This window comes from Macaca mulatta, chromosome 18 (genome assembly GCF_049350105.2).
Source record: "Macaca mulatta isolate MMU2019108-1 chromosome 18, T2T-MMU8v2.0, whole genome shotgun sequence".
Lineage (NCBI taxonomy): Eukaryota > Metazoa > Chordata > Mammalia > Primates > Cercopithecidae > Macaca > Macaca mulatta.
The window spans coordinates 70,159,544-70,168,469 of NC_133423.1; the positions used below are offsets into that span (position 1 = coordinate 70,159,544).

Here is an 8,926-nt window from a genome sequence, read left to right on the forward strand (position 1 = left end):
CTTGGGGTAGCTGGCAAAGTGTAAATGGGGTCTGTGAAATGATAATGGTTAGGGGTGTGGTATGTGCACCTGTAGTCCCAGGTATATGGAAGGCTGAGGCAGGAGGATTGTTTGAGCCCAGGCTGCTACAATCATGTCGTTACACTCCAGCCTGGGCAACCAAGCAAGACCCATGTCTAATAAAACATTTTTTAAAAAGAAACAAAGATCATGTGTGAAGGTGCCTTGGATGGTTGTACGATGGTGGTGTTAGAGAGTGTCCCCGTTGGGAGGAAATACACACTAGAATAATTAGGGCTGATGGAGTAGCATGTCAGCAACTTGTTCTCAGATTGTTCAGAAAAAGACTGTGTATTATTTATCTATGTATTATATATAATTAAACAATATATATGGAGAAAGGGCAAGAGAGAGAGCCTGCAAATATAAAATATTAACAATTTGGGAATCTGGGTGAAAGGGAGGTAAGGTTTTTCTCATTTCTACAAGTTTAAAATTATTTTTAAATAAATTATTGATTATTAATAATTTTAAAATTTAAATGTATTTAAAATTTGAATGATTTAAATTATTAATTTATTGATCATTAATAAATAAGTTATTAATTTATTTAAATTATTAAATAAATTATTTTTAAAACACAGGACTTGAGATGATCAAGAGAGGAATTAGAATGGGGTTAAAAAACTAAGGAAATGAGAGATAAAGAGAAGAAAACGATAAAGCAATTTATGACCTACCTTCTTCCTCTTGTTCCTTTTTAAAATAAATAAATTGATGTTGGGCATGGTGGTTCATGCCTGTAATCTCTGCACTTTGGGAGGGCAAGGCAGGAGGAATACTTGAGCCCAGGAGTTTGAGATCAGCCCGGGCAACATTGTGGAGACCCCATCTCCACAAAAAAATAAAAATAAAAAATAGCCAGGGGTGGTGATGCACAGCAGTAGTCGCAGCTACTGCGGAGGCTGAGATGGGAGGATTGCTTAAACCTGGGATGTCGAGGCTGCAGTGAGCCACGATCACACCACTGCAGTCCAGCCTGGGTGGTCAAGGGAGACTCTGTCTCAAACAAACAAGAAATAATAATAATAAAATAAAATAAGTAAATGGAAAAATATCTGACATAGAATCTTAGCTGGTTCTCTCACTTGCCAAATCCTACCCCACGTGTTAATTATCGTGCAGTGGAAAGAGCCTGAGCTTTGCTGTCGAAGGGACCAGGATGCAGACACTGCCGCAGCCTGTGCAGCTTCATGCTCTCGGCACGTCGCCTACCCTCGGAGCCTTCGTTCTCTTATATGTAAAATGGAGATAAACACACATATCTCACAGATCGTTAGGAAGACTGGGAGAGAGCCTTACAGGCAACACCTGGGTCATCTGGGGCATACCAGGTGGGGTAAGTTGTTGAAACGGAGTTCTCATTGAGAACTCACTACTGTTTCGGGCTCACATCGTGCATGAGTGAGTTTTTGGATACTGAAAGCTTAACTTTCACTCCTGAGTCTGTCACTTGACAGTTTGTGTTTAAAGCAATCCGAAAAAACTGTTGCAGTTAGGGATCAGGATTGTTATATCCAGAGAATGGTATAAAAGGGACCTCGGGCACATTTACGATTCTGACACCCAGTGAGACACCCACTGTTTAAACAAATTCGTAACTTGCTGAGTGTTATTTATTTACCCTGTGCTTGGTGGAATGTGCACAGCAAAATTACCTCCATCTATTTCTGAAAAAAGGAGTCATCAGTCACAGCCTCTCTATTTATTACACCCTGAACTTTATTACATTTCAAATAAAATGTCTGTCTCTGACATTGGCTGGCCTTGTGGTAGGGTTTCAGTATTGACCGATATTGACCTGGTCAGTTTCCTTGATGGTGAGCCCCTCAGCTCCCACCTTTGCAACCCACAGCGATGTTGCCACTGGTGGGATCAGAATTTCCATATGGGAGAGGATAAGGTTAAAAGGGGAAAGCTAGGGAACTTGTCTTAAAGGAGCGTTTTTTATAGCAAGCATACTTTTGAGTTAAGTTTAATAAAAATAATGTTCCTTTAAGACTTCACATTGAATCGAAAAATAGCAATTGTCCAGATTAAAAGATGTTATTAAGATCATCATTTTTCCTGGCTAGCTTTGCAGGGGCCGATGGAGACTACAGAGGGTGATGACTACACTGGTGGGCTCAGCCACTGTCCTCAGCCCAGCACCAGGCATGGAGCGACTCTCATGCCAGCCCATCCCTTTCTTGTCAGCTGAAATTCAGAGACTTCTAGACTCAATTCTCAATCAATGACAAGGCAAAGTCAGACACTGTGCTTTCACTGTGTTAGTAGGTGTGATTCCGTCTGTCCTGAGACTCGTAAAATTCTAAACTTCTGCCATCTACAATCAAGAGCAGGAGACAAGGCAAACACATGCGAGAAATAAAGGTGAGTAGAATCCAAACGAGGTATATAACTAATCACAGCCACGCAGTTCTGGGTGGAGAGGGCATGCTGGAGTGAGGGCAGGGATGGGGGCTGCTAGGATCCATGGGGGCTCATCTGGCCGAGGGGGCGGTCAGCAGACCACTCCGCTGCTAATTGAAAACAAAGCGAAAGGTAGATATTATTTCAGATCATCTTGCCAAGACAGATGATAGAAGTAGTCATGAGGAGCCATCTTAATTTTTTTTCATTGATGGCACAACCCCAAGGAGCCTAAATGGCCAAGCCACCCCCAGATTCCCAGGTTCGGCCCTTCGTTCTTTCCAGGGACTGCTCATGGCCTCTACTTGCCTGTCCCTAGGAAGATCTTTCTGCCAAGCGTGGAAGCAGGAAGAGCAGGCTTTTGGAGGTTTTGGCAGATGAACTCGATAGCTACCCTGCATCTACTTTTCTAGTTTGTGGTTGCAGGACCAGGTGCCTGGTGGGAGTCACGAACCCTGGGGAGACGCCTCCCAGGAGCCACCCTCAGTCCTCAGAGAGCCTTTGAGTCCATGGACAGACTTCTTGACAGAACAAACATATTTGAAGCTCAGAATCTTCTCTCTTGTCCACAGAAGCCATCCTGTAGACCTGCAACACTTAACTAACTGATCACTAATCATGAGGAACAGGTTTTGCGGGCAGCACTCCCATGCAAACACCAGACTGCCATTAACTTGCGTGGCTGAAGTGGAGAGGTGAGAACGCTGGATTCTGAATACAAGGAATGTGTGTCTCCTAGGTTGGAGGCCGATGAGGTGAAAAGCGATTTGTGCGATGCAAGTTCTCTCTCCCTTTCCTTTCTTCCTCGGGTTTTTCTCTATCTTGAGTAAAGTTCAGTTTTCAGAGATCAAACCTGGTTGTAAACACAACCTTTAAAACCTTTGCACTGCTTTACTGCAGAATTTATGGTCTGTTTACCTTCGAGGCGAGGAGCAGGCAGGAGAGGTAATCCTGAGCCTTTGGTGGACAACTCAAAAGAAAAAAGGGATGCAGGGCACATGAATAAAAATACTTCCTTGTTCCATCCGTGATTTGTGGGTGCAGAATTCTTCCCGAGAGAGGTCATGCCCTAAGGAAATTGGCTCAACTAGCCTTTTGTAACCATTAGAACAAGTAAGTCCTTGAGATCTTAAAAGAAACTTCTAGAAACCCACAGATTTGGGGATTTGGAAAATGCACATGAGAAAATCAGAGGCAGGTGCCTCAGTGGTGATGTGAGGTGGCGCTAGCACTAATGCCCTCTGGGAATTAAAGGCCAGGTCCCAGCACAGCTTCCTTAAGGGGAACTGAGCACAGCCACCGAGGGCCCGGACGCTGTCCCAGTCACACTGCATACATCTTCAGCTACAACCTTCCAAACAGGAACCCAGTCACAAACTGTCAGAAGCCAAAGAGAGTGGCTGGCAGGAATAAATAATCCAAGATTTTTTTCAACATAAAGTATGAGAGATTTCAATTCCTCCCTCACAGTTACAGAACTAGCTGTCCTCTCAGTAACAGAAGCTGTCATATAAATGAATGGGTCAAGGAGAGGAATTAAAAGACCTGGGTTCCTGAGAACTCATACCTCCTGCTTATTCATACCTGCTGGTCATGTTACCATTAGCAAACACCACACCGGGCTTCAAGTTTCTCCCCAGTAGTATGGGAACACCAATACTTGTCACTCAAAGGCACAACTAGGACACAATAGTGCATGTGAAAGGGCCATGACAAGTTAATCCTACAAAATGTAAAATATATATATTACTAATAATGATTTTGATGACTGCAATGGATATTTTTGAAATAAACTGTCAGTCCCTGCTCCGATAATGAATGAGTCTTACATTATGGGGAGGAAAGGGGAATGCTCTCCTTTTCTTAACTAAGTTAAGGAAACCACCTCAGACAAGCACCCAGGAGGAGTGCTGTGGTTTCTCTCTGGCCTGGTCCTCACAAACAGTGTGACCTGAGGCTTCTGTCTCCAGGGGAAGCGTCACAGTCACAGCTGGGAGCGGATGTCGCCATGTTAGTGAAGGAGAATCCTCAGGTTGGGGTCAGGAAAGTTGGGGTCCATTCCAGGCTCTGTTGCTCAAGGATCTCTAAAATTATGGACAAAATATTGATCCCTTTGGGGCTCCAATATTCAGGCCTGCGATAAACCACAGTGTTCCTAAGTCTTTGCTAGTACTAAGTTCCCATGATTCCCTATCAGGTAATAAGTGAATAAATTCAAAAACAATACATAGTTGACTTCAGAATAGTTTTATATTGTAAGCCATATGTTAAGTAATGAAAGAGATGAAATTGATAGATCTATTGTGAATCAACCTCAGGTAAGAATTAACTCAATTTTTTCTTTTTTTAGGCCAACCGAGTGTGGTGGCTCATGCCTGTAATCCCAGCACTTTGAGAGGCTGAGGTGGGTGGATCACCTGAGGTCAGGAGTTTGAGACCAACTTGGCCAACATGGTGAGACCCCCATCTCCACCAAAAATAAAAAATAAAAAATAAAAATTAGCTGGGCGTGGTGGTGCAGGCTTGTAATCCCAGTTACTTAGGAGGCTGAGGCAGGAGAACTGTTTGAACCTGGGAGGCAGAGGTTGCAGTGAACTGAGATTGTGCCACGGCACTCCAGCTTGGACAAGAGAGTGAGACTCCATCTCAAAAAAAAAAAAAAAAGAATTAACTCAGTTTTGCTGAAAAGACTTTTCTTTTTGTTACCCCACAATTCATATCTACATGAGGCTTGGCTGCCATTCTTACAGGCTATACTTTCAGTGTGCCATCCCAAAAGACAAGATGAAAAATCTTTCATCATTGATTTAGGGAATTTGAGTAATACCATTTGGCTTTCTGCCAGGCATCTTAAATATTTAAAAGAGAATCAGCCAAGTGCAGTGGCTCATGCCTGTAATCCCAGCCCTTTGGGAAGCCAAGGAGGGTGGATCACTTGAGGTCAGGAGTTCAAGACCAGCCTGGCCAACCTGGTAAAACCCTGTCTTTACAAAAAACAAAAATTAGCTGGATGTGGTGGCACACTCCCGTGATCCCAGCTACTTAGGAGGCTGAGACAGGAAAATTGCTTGAACCTGGAAGGGGAAGTTTGCAGTGAGCCAAGATCGCACCACTGCACTCCAGTCTGGGAGACAGAGTAAGACTCCGTCTCAAAAAAAAAGAGAGAGAGAGAGAGTCAATATTTGGATTAAACAAAAGAAAGATGCAAGGATACATATGCCCTGTTGGTTACTGAGATAGCTCTCATTTTAGAAAAGACGGAGATTTTGTTGCCAGAATAAAGCTGCCCAGGTGCCAAGCAGGAGAAAATAGAGTAGGAAACAATTTGAATTCATGTATGTTCTATTCGCCTTAAGGTTTCTTTGAATCTGCTAATATAAGGTAAAGGAAATTGAATTAAGTTGTATAAAGTGTGGAGGGAATAATCCCTTACAGTTTAGCTTACATCATATAATTCTGAAACACAAAGGATGCAACATGAGTTAAAATCTGTAAACAATATAAAGCCATATAAGAAGAGATTATTCATTTTGTTCTTTGATCTACAGCATACGAAACTTCTGGAGGGTTGAAATTTCTGAGCAAACCTCAGAAGAGATAAATGACTTCTGAAACATTTTAAGTCTGTCAAGTTCAGGATGTGTTTCGCCACTGCCTGCTTCCTGGTGAGGCACGTCCTTCATTCATGAGTGCGTTCATTCATTCACCATCTCACAAAGGTGCCCAGTGGTGCAATGTGCCTGCGGTGAGGAGCTACTATCCCTCCTGCCACCTTTCTCTCAATACCCTGGTTCAGAATTTGTTGTCATGGACTTTCTCCAAGGCAAGCAGTATGACAGGTGAATTCTGTTTCCAGCTCAGGTTCTCTGATGTGAGGTGGGGGTGTAAGTAAAATGAGGGCAAACAAGGTGTTGACTTCACTCAAGAACAAGAGAAATCAGTCTGTTAGGGTGGTCCAAGAAAGAATGCTAACTATGGAAAACTCTCTCACTTCCTTGCCCTGAAAGACGTTCCTGCATATTTCTTTGGGTAAAACAAGCTACTCAGGATGAATTGAAGGGTTTTGTCTGCCTTGGGCACGTCTGTGGTCTCAGCACCTAGAACAGTGCATGGCATGAGGGTGTGCAAATGTTCATTGATGTTGACAGTGGACTTAAAGCACAAAAATGGCTACTTAATAAGTAAAATTTCACCTTAGTGTTGGAACTTGATTTATTAACACAAGGCCCCAAGCTCACCCCTGTTATCAATTCATCAGATATTTCAGCTACCAGGAAACCACTCTAGAAATATAACAGACAATGTGGTGTACTGGTTAGGACCATGGGCTCAGAGTAAATTTGGGATCCACCCTACTAGTTATGTGGCCTGAATTTCTCCCAGCCTCAGTTTCTCACTGTAAAACGGAAGTAATAATAGTACCCACCACATAGAACTGTTGTAAGGAGGAAATGAGGGAAGGCATGTAATCCCACTGTCCCTGTGAAGCCAAGATGAGAACAATGATTTTTGCATGCAGATGTGTTGTGTACGCACAACCCAGGCCAGCTCAGGAAACTCTGTCGCCCCGATACACTGTGATGAAACCACAACCCTCATCGAAAACCATCAGCGTGTCTGAGAGGCATCAGAGCCAAGCTCTGCTGATGGAAGGTGCCCCTCTGCTGGTCATTCCCCCTGGGCCACTGTCTGTCCCTCTGGAGGAGATTTAGGTCTGGGGAGGATTGACAATAAATATCTCTGTCTCTCAAGGCCTCCCTGGAAAAAAAGCTTATTTGGAAGGGAAAATAATAGCAACAAAAAAAGCAAACTAGAGAGTAAGAGCATAACTGCAGAATATTCCTAAGCTCCACCACTTGGGTGTGTGCAGAGATGAGACTGTTTAAAGTTTTTCGTTTTACCTACCCCATTTCCAAAATGGGGTATTGTCCTTTCTGATGTGTGTTGACCCACATGTAACACTAAAGAGCTGTTCAGATTTCCTAAGAACCCACTCTCACAAAAGGATTATTGAACAATGTAGACTTTACATAGCATTTCAAGAGGTCCCACAGGGTTCCACAGGAGGATGAGTTTCCATGGCACTTGCCCACAGCAACTTTTATTTATTTATTTATTTATTTATTTATTTATTTATTTATTTATTGAGATGGAGTTTCGCTCTTGTCGCCCAGGCTGGAGTGCAATGGCGCAATCTCGGCTCACTACAACCTCAGCCTCCCAGGTTCAAGCGATTCTTCTGCCTCAGCCTCTCGAGTAGCTGGGATTACAGGCATGCGCCACCATGCCCAGCTAAGTTTGTATTTTTAGTAGAGACAGAGTCTCTCCATGTTGGTCAGGCTGGTTTCGAACTGCCAGCCTCAGGTGATCCGCCTGCCTCAGCCTCCCAAAGTGCTGGGATTACAGGTGTGAGTCACCACGCCCAGCCCTAGCAACTTTCAAAGCCTTTATTAGACATTTCTCTGAAACCTTCTCATCAACCACACCCCCTCCACTTCACCAGGCATTTCTGTCTCAGCTCCTGCCCCATGAAATCCCCAGCTCTGCTGGCTCCTCTCTTTCTCATTGGGTTTTTCCTCTTCCAACTCCCATTCTTTAAATTATTCTGTAGGGCTGTTCAGCTCCTATTACCTCATATTTCAAAACTGGCATGTTTCCCAAGATGGCACCAGCAAGATGTTGTCCACATAACCATGCCCACCATTGTTAGAAGGCAGTTGTGGTTACAGATGGCAAAATTTCCCCAATGACATCTTAATATTTTGTTTGGATCCCATAGTGAGCATAGTTGTTTGTCAATCAGCATCCATTTGCCCCTCTTCAATTGTACCCACATTCCCCCTCTAGTATCTACCCTCCTCCCTCATCCTACCCTTATCCCAGCTCCAGTGGTGAGCCCCAATCAATCCGAGCCAATCAGAGTACTCCTATTGCCTTTGCCAAAATGCTTCAGTCAGGGATGGATATGCAACTAATTAGGGCCAATGGAAAATAACAGATAGTTTGAGAATTTCTGGAAAAGGGATTTCCTTGTTTTTCCATATGCACCATAGAATGCCCATTCTTGGCCGGGCATGGTGGCTCATGCCTGTAACCCCAGCACTTTGGGAGGCTGAGATGGGTGGATCACTTAAGGCCAGGAGTTCAAGACGAGCCTGGCCAACATGGTGAAACCCTGTCTCTACAAAAAAAAAAAAACAAAACAAAATAAAAACACAAAAATTAGCTGGGCATGGTGGCAGACACCTGTGATCCCAGCTACTTGGGAGGCTGAGGCATGAGAATTGCTTGAACCCAGGAGGCAGAGGTTGCAGTGAGCTGAGATCACGCCACTGCATTCTAGCCTGGGTAACAGAGCAAGACTCCATCTCAAAAAAGAAAAAGAAAAAAAAAAAGAATACATGCCCACTCTCTCCCATTGGACCTGAAGAAGGGTCTTAGCCCTGATGTCTAT

At 43.7% G+C, this 8,926-nt stretch overlaps 1 long non-coding RNA gene across 1 annotated transcript; it reads left to right on the top strand.

Moving 5' to 3' along the window:
• Positions 1 to 681: 681 nt before the first annotated feature.
• LOC144336466 (uncharacterized) lies at positions 682 to 7,202 on the top strand. Its single transcript, XR_013408297.1, has 3 exons — positions 682 to 2,433; positions 3,045 to 3,167; positions 4,823 to 7,202. It is a non-coding gene; the product is annotated as an uncharacterized LOC144336466 (long non-coding RNA).
• The last annotated feature ends 1,724 nt before the right edge of the window (positions 7,203 to 8,926 follow it).